Raw genomic sequence first — 14,644 nt, forward strand, 5'->3', positions numbered from 1 at the left:
GATGGTTCAGAGACCTAGAGTAGAAGCAAAGACGACTGGCCAAAAAAAAAAAAAACCACCCAAAGAACAAAGCAATGAATGACTCCTAGTGAGAGGCTGCTGGACTCCTAGTAATCAAACACCCTGCTACAAGGGGCTCCGAGGTCTTAATGCTCTTGTTCTATTGTGGAGATAATGACACAGGTGAGCTGGGGAGGTTTTCCATTTTATTCCTTAAAAACAAATGTTTAGTTAGAGTGTTTCCCACTGGTTAGAAAATTACTGACAGACAGGTGTTCCTTGCTCGTTACCTGCTCGTGGGTGCTCGTGGGAGCTCATGGGTGCTCGTGGGAGCCAGTGCCTGCTGCCTTAAGGAACCTGTGACAGGAAGGAAGGGAGAGAGAAGCTTCCATCCCTGCAGCTACCGAGACTCACAGAAGTTTCTCTTGTTTCTGATTAGACAGTGGTAACCCAGCTAAAGCAAAACCAAGTCTTTGCCTAGCACCAGTTCCAACCTGCCTTATCTATAACTGAAGAGAGTCCTGTTACAGTAAGTGGAGTAAGCCAGAAACATGAACAAATCAAATATGTAAGTTCTCCCTGAAGGTGAGAGTGGAAAAACAGATAATGGTTGCTACACCCTGGGAGAGGGAGGCAGACGTACAATAGGTACCGGAATGCACTCAGATAAGACCACAGATCTGAGTATTCTGTTGTACAATAAAAGCAACTATAGTTGCTGACTAGTTAGTATATATTTCAGAATAACTGGAGAAGCTCGGTACAGTGGTAAATGCCTGTGATCCCAGCGCTTGGGTGGAAGTGGCAGCAAAGTCATGAGTTCACAGTCATCCTGACTATACAGTGTGATGAGTTCCATGTTATCTTGGGCTATATAAGACCCTGACTCAAAAAATATCAATAGCTGGGCGTGGTGGCGCACACCTTTAATCCCAGCACTTGGGAGGCAGAGGCAGGCAGATTTCTGAGTTTGAGGCCAGCCTGGTCTACAAAGTGAGTTTCAGGACAGCCAAGGCTACACAGAGAAACCCTGTCTCGAAAAACAACAACAACAACAACAAAAAGAAAGTCCGAGGTCATCCTTGTCTATACAGCAAGGTCAAGGCCAGCTATGAGTGAGGTCCTTTCTAAAATAAAACAAAATAAAATAAAATAAAAATGTTTAAGTCTGGAGTACTAAATCATACCCATAATCCCAACTCTCTGGAGGCTAAGATGGCAGGATTGCTGTGAGTTCAAGGCCAGCCTGGGCTACATAATAACCCCTTGTTTCAAATAGACAGACAGACAGACAATTTAAAAGTAAATTTGTCACCAGGTGATGGTAGAACTCACCTTTAATCCCAGCAATCCAGGGGCAGAGGCAGGCTGATCTCTGTGAGCTGAGGTCAGCCTGGTATACATAGTGAGTTCTAGGACAGTGAGAGCTACATAGTGAAACTCTATCTGGGGCAGCAAGCGACGGCCACAAAAAAAAAAACCAAACAAAATCTTTTACAAAATATCCATGGTATGTAATGATTCGTTGATGAGAATGTTATAAGGAGAGACCCCCAAACTGAGTTACCTAAAAATTACCTTGAACCACTGGTCTCCCTGCCCCCACCCCCAAGTGCTGGGATTACAGGTATGCGCATGCCCAGCTTGGGCTGCCCATCTTCCAAATGTGTCAAGAAGTCACTCAAGGCGGACTCTGATTCTGCTACCTGGGAGAAACCTGAGGGCCTGAGTCCAACCAATTTCCAGGAAGGGAAGTCGCCAACAACAGAAAGCCCTCCTTGGGCTGGAGAGATGGCTCAGTGGTTAAGAGCACCGACTACTCTTCTTGAAGGTCCTGAGTTCAAATCCCAGCAACCACATGGTGGCTCACAACCATCCTTAATGAGATCTGACGCCCTCTTCTGGTGCATCTGAAGATAGCTACAGTGTACTTAGATATAATAATAAATAAATCTTTTAAAAAAATAATCCTTAAAAAAGGGGGGGTGCTGGTGAGATGGCTCAGTGGGTAAGAGCACCCGACTGCTCTTCCGAAGGTCTGGAGTTCAAATCCCACCAACCACATGGTGGCTCACAACCATCTGTAATGAGATCTGACTCCCTCTTCTGGAGTGTCTGAAGGCAGCTACAGTGTACTTACATATAATAATAAATAAATAAATCTTAAAAAAAAAAGAAAAGAAAAGAAAGCCCTCCTTGAACATAAGGCCCACACACACCCTGCCCGCCCTGTTCCCCTGTTTTCACAACTCAAATTTGCAACCAAAAATTCCAGCTATGACTTGCAGGCACACGGAGGTCACCCCTCCCTGCTCCTTCTTCTCTTTGACCCCTGTGCTCCCAGGACTCTCAAGAGCAGGCTTGAAAAACAAGCCCTCAGCCAGGGCTGCAACAGGAAAGCTTGAGAGGGCCAGGCCCACACCCTAGACCAATCAAACCAGAATGTCTACAATGGGATCCAGTCCAGGCTTCTTAAAAAGTAGGTCACAGGTGTGTAGTATACAAAATATCTATAAAGGTTTGCCAGCCTCAGATGGCTCTCCAAACCTGTTGGTAAAGTCACATATAATGCTATACCACGCTGAATGCTACCCAGCCAAGCATAATGGCTCATTCCTGTAATCCCAACACTCAGGGGGCTAAGGCAGGATGTAGAGTTCAAGGCCAGCCTGGCTTATGTAATTCTATCTCAACCCCTCCTGCTAAAAAAGAGCAAAGTTAAGCCAGGCACGGTGGCTTACTGCAAGTCCAGTACTTGGGAAACTGAGGCAAGAAAATTGTCATAACTTGAGGCCAGCCTGGGCTACATAGCAAGACTTTGTCTAAAAACTTTTTTTAAACACTTATGTATGTGTATGTATGGGTGTGTGTGTGTATGTACATGTGAGTATGTGTGTGTGTGAGAGTGTGTGTGTGAGTGTGTGTGTGTGTGTGGTGTGAGTGTGTAAGTGTGAGAGAGAGAGTGTGTGAGTGTGTGTGTGACTGTGTGAGTGTATAAGTGTGTGTGAGTGTGTGAATATATGAGTGTGTGTGAGTGTGTGTGTGTGGTATGAGTGTGTAAGTGTGAGAGAGAGTGTGTGAGTGTGTGTGTGACTGTGTGAGTGAGTGAGTGAGTGTATAAGTGTGTGTGAGTGTGTGAGTATATGAGTGTGAGTGTGTGTGAGTGTGTGTGTGTGTGTGTGTGAGTGTAGAGGTTGGAGAACTACTTGTGAGAGTCTTCATTATATATGACCTGAGGATCAAACTCAGGCCAGACTTGGCAGCAAATGCTCTTGATTTCTAAGCTACCTCAATGACTCCAACAACAGCAAAACATTTATTAAACAAGGAGCCACAGAGATGACTTAGCAATTAGGAACATTTCTCAGTTCAAGGCCAGCTTGGTGTACAGAGCGACTTCTAGGACAGCTAGGGCTACACAGAGAAACCCTTTCTTAAAATAATAATAATAGTAGTAATAATAATAATAATAATAATAATAATAAACAGGGCCGGAGAGATAGCTCAGCAGTTAAGGGCACTGGCTGTTCTTCCAGAGGACCTGGGTTCAATTCCCAGCACCCACGGAGCCACTTACAACTGTCTGTAACTCCAGTTCTAGGGCATCTGACACCCTCACCCAGACATACATACAGGTAAAACACTAATATACATAAAATAAAAATAAAAAATCGTTTAAAAAAAGAAAACAAATTCCATTTTAAAGGGGGGGAAAGGGAAGAATAGGGGAGTTCTGTTAACCAACTGCTATCTGCAGAAGCCACCTGGCCATGCTGGATACATGTAAGCAGGGCTAGGGTAGAACTCATATTCATATTTAATTTCTTACCCTGTTTACTTGGTGTTTCTTTTGAGCTAAAAGAAAAATTAAATGTTCCATGTTTGTTTTCTTCAAATAAAAAAGTGAGGAAACAAACATAAGAGCTGACAAGATGGCTCAACAGGTAAAGGGGTCTGCATCCAAGGCTGAATAGACCTGAGTTCAATGCCTGGGTCTGCATGATGGAGGTGACAACCAACTCCTATCAGATATCCTTTCTCTTCCACAAGCTGAGGCACACTCTCAGCCCAATGAATACACACATGAACCCAGGCACAAATACACACATGCTGTACACATAAACATGCAGATACATATACACGTGCACTCACACACATGCACATACAATTCAACTCTGGATAGGCCCAGCCGTCAGCTCTGGAGGTGACTGACAGACTCATGCTGCGGGGCAAAAGAACAAGCTTCACGCTTCAAGACAGGACACCCACCCGAACCTGACTGCTAGAAACTATCCAGGAAGGGTCAGTTACCCACTGAGTCATGGACTCAGAGGGAGGAACCCTGTGCTGTTAAACAACATGCCTCATAGCCATAGATCCCGCTCCCAGTACACAGAGCCCAAGCTCGGGAGAACGGCATGGCTTAATCTCTGGGCTGTCTCTGGAATTGCATTTCTGTTTCCTTAAGTCATTTTCTATAGCAGGGGAGAATCTGAACAAAGCAAATATCAACATAAAAGATACACCCTGGGTTCTCTGCACAGGACCCAGGTGTGTGTATGGCAGAGCAAAGACCTGCAGGGAGAATGACATTTCACAAAGGTCCCCAAAGGTGTAGAAAACGGGACCTGAGGGGCACAGATACCAGAAATGATTGTCACCAATCAATGGGACTTATGTTTCTGCTGTGTGATGGATATCTGAAATGTTTGCTATAATTGGTTCCCAGCCAGCCCTGCCTCCTCTATTAATTGAGTACGTTCCTCTTGACAAGTGCCACACTGGTGGCAACAATGTGTGCTTTAAGAACAGGGTATTTTTCTATCTAAAATCACATTTGTGACCAAGGGTCAGACAGGGAGCAGAACCCAAAGGTCATCTCTCTCTCTCTCTCTCTCTCCCTCTCCCTCTCTCTCTCTTTGCCAGGAATATCCGGTGGGGGAGGGGCTTGTTGGCAGTGCATGTATCATTGTGTCACCTTGACATGGCCATTTAGATTTCTTGGGTCTCCTACATTACAGCCCTTTAGGAAGACTTTGCCTGAGCCAAGCCTGGTGGTAGTCTATGATCTCAGCACAGAGGCATCTAAAGCAGGAAAGATACACATTCAAGGGCAACCTAGGCACCAGAGTAAACTCAAGATGGCCTGGGGAAACTAAGCAAGACCTTGTCTCAAAAATAAAAAGTACCTGGATGACTCGGGGAGTGTAGCCCGCCGGTAGTGCCTGCCTAACAAGTGAAAGTCCCTGTGCTAAATCTCTGCCACTGGAAAGAAAGGGGTGGGGGGTGGGGGGGGACGGTGAGGGGAGGGAGAGAGGGGCAAGGAGGGAGGACATCCTCTGTGGTGCAGGTTTGATCTTGCAGTTGAGGCCACTCCAAACCTAAACCTCAACCTGCTGGTGAACATTTAGCAAATGAATGAAAGTTTAAAAGAAATAGAGCACGCACAAGCCACCGCCAGCTGTTGTTAACTACAAAGCAGAAAATGGTGCCCTTAGGTGGTAACCAAGGAGCCTAGCTAGTGAGGGGTCCTGTGTAGAGGTCAGACTTGGGAGGATGAGGCAGAAGGGTCCCTGACAACCTGGGCTTGAAGAGTGTGAAAGAGAAAGAAAGAGAACAGAAAGAAAAGAGAAGACATTTGGAGAAGAAAGCTGTCAGTTCTACAGGAACCTTAGATAATCGTATAACTCTTCCCCAAATCAAACATTACTCTGCAGTCCCTGCTGGCCTTTTAACTAGGTTTGAATAAAAAAAATTTCTCTTAAAAAAAAAAAAGTTGTCTTTGCCGGGCGTGGTGGCGCACGCCTTTAATCCCAGCACAAGGCAGAGGCAGGCAGATATTGAGTTTGAGGTCAGCCTGGTCTACAAAGTGAATTCCAGCCCATCCAGGGCTGTGCTACACAGAGAAACACTGTCTCATCTCAAAAACCAAACAAATGAGAGAGAGAGAGAGAGAGAGAGAGAGAGAGAGAGAGAGAGAGAGAGAGAGAGAGAGAGAGAGAGAGAGAGAGAGAGAGAGAGAGAGAGAGAGAGAGAGAGAGAGAGAGGTAAAAGGAAGGAAAGAAGAAAGAAGTTGTGCTGTGCTTTGTGTTTGGGAGAATCTCACTGTGTAACCCTGGCTGGGCTGGAACTGGCTGTGAAGAGCAGACTTTCCACATTCACAGCAATCCTGCCTGCCTAGACCTTTGCCTCTCTGTTGGGTGAAATTAAAGGTGTGATGTACCACCACCACACACACAAAATACACACTACACACACACACACACACACACAGGATGAGAGAGAGACAGAGAGAGACAGAGACAGAGAGACAGAGATCTGGCTCAGCAGTAAACAGTACACAGTGCTTTTATAAAGAACCCAAGAACAGGTCCCAGCATCCACATGGTGGCTCACAAATACCTGTGACTGCAACTCCATGGTGTCTAACGCCCTCTGCTGGCCCCTGTAGATATCTGCATATATGAGGCATATACCCACACAGACATATACTTATAAAATAAAACAAAGTTTTAAATCATAAAGTGTAGGGGGGGGCCGTCCCCCTCCTCGGTGCTGGCTTCCAGGCTCCAGGAAGTTGCTCTGGAGACCCGGAGCAGCCGTCGCTTGTCTTTCCCACACTCCATCCCCGTAACTGTTAAATCAATAGCTACATCTTCATAGGGAATAATTGTGTCTGTGGTATTTTAATGGTCTCCTGCTCTGGAGTTGTCAGCAGAGCAAAGCCATTGATTTTCTGCCCATCCACTCAGGGCACAAAAGGACAAGCTACCCTGAAGCCTGGACTCAAAGATCAGAACTGAGAAAAGCCACTCCTGAGCCCCACGCTCGCCTCTTCGCACTGCTATTCCCAGCAAGGGCATTTCAATATTCCCCCTTACCACACATTTCTATTACAGTTAAACCATTTCAGCCTAGGAAGATCTTCGTGGGGACTGAGAAAGTGGCTCAGTGACAGGCAGAAAGGCTTGCCATTCAAACCTGAACACCTTTGTCAGATCACCAGCATCCACATTGAAGCCGGGTGCAGCAGTGCACAGCTGTAATCCCACCACGGGATAGGCAGAGGCATGGAAATGCCCTAGAACCAATCTATCTGAATTGGCAAATTCCAGGTTCAAGGAGAGTCCTGTCTGCAAACATAAGGTGGGCAGAGCTGGGAGAAGCTTCGGCAACTAAAGGTGCCATTAGCAATCTTGATGATCAGAGTCTGTCCCCAGGACCCTGGGGAATGGAGGAGGGAAGGGACCAACTCCTGAAAGCTGCCCTCTGACCTCCACAAGCATACTGTGGATGTAGCATTTGAGCACTCGTGTGTGTGTGTGTGTGTGTGTGTGTGTGTGTGTGTGTGTGTATGTGTGAGAGAGAGAGAGCATACACATAAGTATACACACACCACAAAATAAATAAATTTAATTTTTTTCTTGGATCTTTTCTTTATTTCAAATGTTTTCTCCTTTCCAGGTCTCCCCTTTGAAAACTCCCTATCCCATTCCCCCTCCCTCTGCCTCTATAAGTGTCCTCCTGCCCCGGCATTCCCATACACTGGGGCATTGAACACCCTCAGGCCCGAGGGCCTCTCCTCCCACAGATGTCCAACAAGGCCATCTTTTGCTACATATGTGGCCAGTGCAATGGGTCTCTCCATGTGTATTCTTTGGTTGGTGGTCCAGTCCCTGGGAGCTGGGGGGAGGGGGCTGGAGGGGGGCCTGGCCTGTTGACACTGTTGCTCCCTCCATGGGGCTGCAAACCTCCTCAGCTCCTTCAATCCTTTTTCCATCTCCTCCACTGGGGATCCCCGAGCTTAGTCCAGTGGTTGGCTGCAAGCTTCCTCCTCTCAGAAGACAGCCATATCAGGCATCTTACCGGCATCCACAATAATGTCCGGGTTTGGTGGTTGCATATGGGATGGATCCCCAGGTGGGGCAGTCTCTGGATGGCTTTTCCTTCAGTCTCTGCTCCACACTTTGCCTCCATATTTCCACCTGTGAGTATTTTGTTCACCCTTCTAAAAAGCACTGAAACATCCACATTTTGGTCTTCCTTCTTCTTGAGCTTCATATGGTCTGTGAATTGTATCTTGGGTATTCTGAACGTTTGGGCTAATATATCCACTTATCAGTGAGTGCATACTGTGTTTGTTCCTTTGTGACTGAGTCACCTCACTCAAGATGATATTCCCAAGTTCCATCCCTTTGCCTGAGAATTTCATGAAGTCACTGTTTTTAATGACTGAGTAGTAATCCATTGTGTAAATGTACCTCATTTTCTGTATCCATTCCTCTGTTGAGGAACATCTGGGTTGCTTCTAGCTTCTGGCTATTATAAATAAGACTACTATCAACATAGTGGAGCATGTGTCCTTATTACATGTTGGAGCATCTCCTGAGTATACGCTCAGGAGTGGTATTGCTGGGTCCTCAGGTAATACTATGCCCAATTTTCTGAGGAACCACCAGACTGATTTCCAGAGTGGTTGTACCAGCTTGCAGTCCCACCAGCAATGGAGCAGTGTTCCTCTTTCTCCACATCCTTGCCAGCATCTGCTGCCACCTGAGTTTTTCATCTTAGCCATTCTGACTGCTGTGAAGTGGAATCTCAGGGTTGTTTTGATTTGCATTTCCCTGATGACTAAGAATGTTGAACATTTTTTTATGTGTTTCTGAGTCCTTCAAGTTTCCTCAGTTGAGAGTTCTCTGTTTAGCTCTGTTCCCCATTTTTAATAGGGTTAATTGGTTCTCTGGAGTCAACAACTTCAGCAATGTGTCAGAATATAAAATTAACTCAAACAAATCAGTAGCCTTCCTATACTCAAAGGATAAACAGGCAGAAAAAGAAGTTAAGGAAATGATGCCCTTCACAAAACAATACAAAGTCACAAACCATGTAAAGTATCGTGGTGTGACTCTAACTAAGCAAGTGAAAGATCTGTATGGCAAGAACTTCAAGTCTCTGAAGAAAGAAATCCGAGAAGACCTCAGAAGATGGAAAGATCTCCCGTGCTCATGGATTGGCAGGATTGATATAGTAAAAATGCCTATCTTGGGCTGGTGAGATGGCTCAGTGGGTAAGAGCACCCGACTGCTCTTCCGAAGGTCCAGAGTTCAAATCCCAGCAACCACATGGTGGCTCACAACCACCCGTAATGAGATCTGACGCCCTCTTCTGGTGTGTCTGAAGACAGCTACAGTGTACTTACATATAATAAATAAATAAAAAAAAATGCCTATCTTGCCGAAAGCAATCTACAGATTCAATGCAATCCCCATCAAAATTTCAACTCGATTCTTCAAAGAGTTAGAAAGAGCAATTCTCAAATTCATCTGGAATAACAAAAAACCCAGGATCTTGAAAACTATTCTCAACAATAAGAGAACTTCTGGGGGAATCAGCATCCTGGACAGACTTTGAGCTGTACTACATACAGAGCAATCTTGATAAAAACTTCATGGTAAGCCGGGCAGTGGTGGCACACGCCTTTAATCCCAGCACTTGGGAGACAGAGGTAGATGGATTTCCGAGTTTGAGGCCAGCCTGGTCTACAAAGTGAGTTCCAGGACAGCCAGGGCTATACAGAGAAACCCTGTCTTGAAAAACCAAAAGGAAAAAAAAAAAAACAAACAAAAAAACTTCATGATACTGGTACAGTGACAGGCAGGTAAATCAATGGAATAGAATTGAAGACCCAGAAATGAACCCACACACCTACAGTCACTTGATCATTGATAAGGGAGCTAAAACCATCCAGTGGAAAAAAGGACAGCATTTTCAACAAATGGTCAACTTGTAGAAGAATGCAAAGTGATCCATTCTTATCTCCCTGTACAAAGCTCAAGTCCAAGTGGCTCAAGGACCTTCACATAAAATCTGAAACTAATAGAAGAGAAAGTGGGAAAAAGTCTCAAACACATGGGTACAGGGGAAACATTCCTGAACAGAACACCAATGGCTTATGCTATAAGATCAAAAATCAACAAATGGGACCTCATAAAATTGCAAAGCTTCTGTAAGTCAAAGGACACTGTCAATGGGACAAAATGGCAACCCACAGATTGGGAAAAGATCTTTACCAACCCTCTATCCGATAGAGGGGCAAATGTAATTTTTAAAACTTAAAAAGATAATAAGGTAGAGATCGATCAGAAAACATACTTAATGTTAAACTGTGGCCTCAGAGTGCACATATGGGCTTGCTCACTTGACGTGCATGTGTATTCTCAAAGGAGTCCCCCCTCCCCATAGGAACTAGAGAGCAAGCCCAGGGCCTTTCGAGTGCTTCCAAACAGTATCTTGGGAAGTCACCATAGCTTTCTTTGCTGTACTTATTGGAGTGGGTGCAGCAGATGCACATTGTCACAGACCGGACAGAAGACTATGTAGCAAATGACAGGCTGGCAAGGAAACTCAGCCAATGCTTCCTGTGCCCCACGGCACTGAGCTGATAAATGCAGATCTTTCCGTGACCAGCCATGAAATGTTCCATCATTACACAGGACATTGCATGTCCTTAATTACTCTTAAAATAGAGCCTCTGAGAGAGAGAGAGAGAGAGAGAGAGAAAGAGAGCTCACCTGTAAGTGAGCACAGAGCCTGGGCCTGGGGAGGGGAAGGAAACAAACTGAGCAAGCAAAGCAGGTAAGACACACTCTTCCAAATCGCTGCTCTCCAGATGCTGCAGCTGCAGCTTTAAGCCCCAAGGGACCTGGCAGCAGCTGCCTGGGCCAACCACAAATATTTGCACAGGTGAGCTCCATTTTAAAAAAGGCAGTCAGCAGTCAGCTGCCTGACTGAGGAAAGGGAAAGAGAGGAACAAGCCCACCTAGCTCCAGGCTCTGGGAAATCCGTGACTGGAAACGGGCTGTGACTATCTACTTCAGCTTCCATTCCAGATGCCCTGCTAGGAAAGGCGCAGCCCTACTATACAGCTCTTATAGAGCTATTATGGCCTTATAGAACCTACCATCATACAGTCTGTGGATATCCAAAACCAAAAAGGGTCCAGAATGGGCCTCACTCCCACCTCCCCACACCCCCCCCCAATCTGTCTCTGAGACAGGATCAGCAGCCAGGCAGCCCTGTAAATCCACCAGGGCATGGTTCTTTCTTGTTTCTGAACAAGGTTTCCAAAGCATTTGTAAGCAAGCCCTTTGGGTCCTCTCTGAAGGCTACAGGAGCGCATACCTGCTGGATCCCTCTAGTCCGCAGAGAGCCACACTCCTCGGCTCTGTTTGCCCTGCAGAGTCTTCTCTGGGTCAGGAGTCCTGTAACTAGTAACCCTGTGCACCTCGTCTGTCCAGGATGGATTCCACCATCACCAGCACGTGAGCAAGAGGTACCTGGGATGGGGCTCCTTGCTGCTAAATTCCAGCCAATGGTGAATTTGTCATTGCTCCCTCCCACCACGGGACATTTTACCATGCCTGGGGGCACCACTGGTTGCCATTTGGGGGAATCCTGCTGGTCTCTATCTGAGGAGACATCCTTCACTGCACAGGCACAGCCCCAAACACCCACAGTGTCCACGGTGAGGTGCTCAATGTTGCCAGCTCCCACCTTCTCCAAAGACCTTTCCCTTGGAGCCCAGGGCAGCGGTCGTCCAATTACCGGTCTGTGTTTGTCTGTGGCTGGCTGCCCTACCCCATATCCGACTCTCAGTGAGTCCAGGGAAGCTTCGTTCTCCTTTCTCCCTCTGCTCTGTGCCTTCGTTCCCTGGATTTGTGATACTAGTTTTGTGCTTTGATCCTTGCCACTTTGTGGGGGCTCTCAAGTTAGAACCTCCAGGAAGACCTGTCTCTCCTCAGCGTTCAAGGTTTGTGCGGTCCACTCTGCCTGAACACTCTATCTCAGATGGCTGACCAGGCTCAATTTAACACATGAGAAGCAGCCCTGTCCCTTCTGCCACTGTGCCCTCATCTCCTACCCCTGTCAGCTCCGTCCACAGCTACCCTGATGCGGGCAACAAAGTCCTCACTTCCCAAGAAGCGCTGTGGAGAGTTACATTATTTTAAAATAAGTAAGGTCGTTTATTTAATTCAGTGTTGACCTGGTTGGCTTTATGTCAAGTTGACACAAGCTGAGTCATTTGCAAAGAAGGCCTATCAATTGAAAAAAATTCCCCCACAAGACCTGCCTATAGGCAAGTCTGCAGTGCATTTTCTTGATTAATAATGAATGGCAGGGGGAGGGACATTGCAGACAGTGCCACTCCTGGGCCGGTGACCCTGGCTTAAATATACAAGGCTGAGTAAGCCACAAAGAACAAACCTAGGCAGCACTCCCTCATGGTTTCGATTCCTGACTCCAGATTCCTGCTTGAGTTCCTGCCCTGGCTTCGCTCAGTAAAGGTCTACGAGCTGTGAGTTATAAACAAACCTTTTCCAATGCAAGTTGCTTCTGATCAGATGTTTTACAGAAGGCAAACTAGGACCTGCCTAGCATGCGCAAGGCCCTTCGTTCCATCACCAGCAACACAAAGGGGCATGAGTGTGACATCATACCAGGTATGTATGTCACAGGAGTAGAAAAGTCCCCAGATTTGCAATGGCAGCATATACTTTATGCCACCCTCCAAGGATGCAGCCACCCCCTCATGGGGACATCACACCTGAGCGAGGGCGCTGTCTGTGGGTTGGCTCGGTTGGTTATTTGTTGAGATCACTCTGAGTAGCCTTCATCTTTTTTTTTTTCTTGTGTTGGTGCTGAGGTCAGGGCCTTGCACATGCTATGCACATGCTAGACACATGCTAGACAGCAGCTCTGCTGTGGAGCTGTGACCCCAGCCCTTATCCCTAGCACTGCTGCACTTCAATACCCTACCTTCCAGCCAGCAAGCTGTGTGTGTGTGTGTGTGTGTGTGTGTGCATATGAATGTATGCCAGAGGCCTCTGAAAGACCCTTCAGATCTCTTCCCAGTCCACCAACCCTCATCTTAAATAATTTATGTTTACAGTAGGACAGAGAAGAGATACTGGCTTTCCCAGTGTTGTGAGGGGCATTTGGGGCCCAGTGGTCTGGGAGAGCTGTCCATTATATAGCGAAAGCTACCGTTATGAAAGGATTCATCATCCAAGACTTTCCCGATTCCTCTCCATCCCTCATCGCTGAAGACTTGCTCCTTTTTCCAGAACATTCTTCCCTGGTTGACTTATTCTATTGTTTTATTTTCTGTGCTGCTTAACAAATGACCAGAATTTCAGCAGTTCAATCCAGATCCCATTTACTCTCCCAGGTTGCTGAGGTCATGGGTTCTGGATGGCTGAGCAATGCTCTCTGCCTCGGGTTTCACAAGGCTGCAATCCAGTTGGCCAGGCTATGACTCTGAGACTTGTGGCTCTCTTCAAAACTCCCTCAGTCGAGGGAAGAATTTGATCCCTTGTATTATAAGCCCTGCTGCGTCCCTTTGTACCTGATAACTGATAGTCCTGAGCCTCTTTCAGTTCCTAGGAGCTGCCTGGTGCCCCTCCCCCAGTCGTCAGTCAGCTGATTGCTTCCTGCAGGGCCAGAAGATCCCTCTCCTACACCACCTTCTGCTCCTTTTATTTACTTTTATACAGGCGATAGTCACACTGCACTTAGTGCGCTCACGCTAGCGCTCGAGCATGGCTGCTGCAAGTCCTGGAACCTTTTCACCTCTCCAGAATGGAGACTCCCTCCCTTTGAAGAACACACCTCATCAGCAGCGAGGCCTGCCTGGGAGCTGCTCCCTTATGAGGAATGGAATTCAGAGTCTGTGGTTCAACACTCAAATCACATGAGTGACAGCCATCAAAGGCACAGCCCCCCTCATCTGGGGCACAGTATTTTACAGAGGTCCTTGCAATTTTACCTCCTACATCTGTGTCCTGGAGAGCTTGACCCAAGGGTGCTCCCTCCTTTATGTGTGCATGCTGTGGGCAGATGAACCCGAGTGTATAGAACAGACTCTGGTGACACAATCTCTTCTCACCCTCTGTCTGCTCATTACTATTACCAGCCATCACCATCACTGCCACCACCACCACCATCACCATCACTGCCAACACCACCACCATCACCATCACTGCCACCACCACCATCATCACCACACTGCCACCACCACCATCACCACCATCACTGCCACCACCACCATCATCACCATCACTGCCAACACCACCATCATCACCATCACTGCCAACACCACCATCATCACCATCACTGCCACCACCACCACCATCACCATGACGATTACCAACCATCATCACTATCATCACCACCAACATCGACATCACCACTAGCTTCATCAATAAAGCACCATCACCTCCCCAGAGATTTGTTCCTTCCTCTCCTTGCGGACCCGTGGAGTTTGTTTCTGCTCATACCGTGAGGATCTAGTAAACTCCTTAAGATCAGATTCTGACTTTACATCCTGTGTCCCATGTCTTGCCCACCATACTCCTAGGTCCATATGTCCCCTCTCTGTTAACTCCATACAGGACTAGCTAGCTATGAAACATGAGGGTTTCCTCTGTCACTCCTACAGAAGCCCACCCCTCCCCCTCCAATTCAAGTCCAGACAGTGAGACCAACAGGCCAGACAGTCTCCGGATGCTTCTCCCCCCCACCCCCCAGAACCGTTGTGGTTGGCAGAATCCCCCCCCCCTCTGGTGTGCAGCCACTAGACTCCTCT

This window comes from Mus caroli, unplaced genomic scaffold (genome assembly GCF_978045245.1).
Source record: "Mus caroli unplaced genomic scaffold, Mus_caroli_1 scaffold_18, whole genome shotgun sequence".
NCBI lineage: Eukaryota > Metazoa > Chordata > Mammalia > Rodentia > Muridae > Mus > Mus caroli.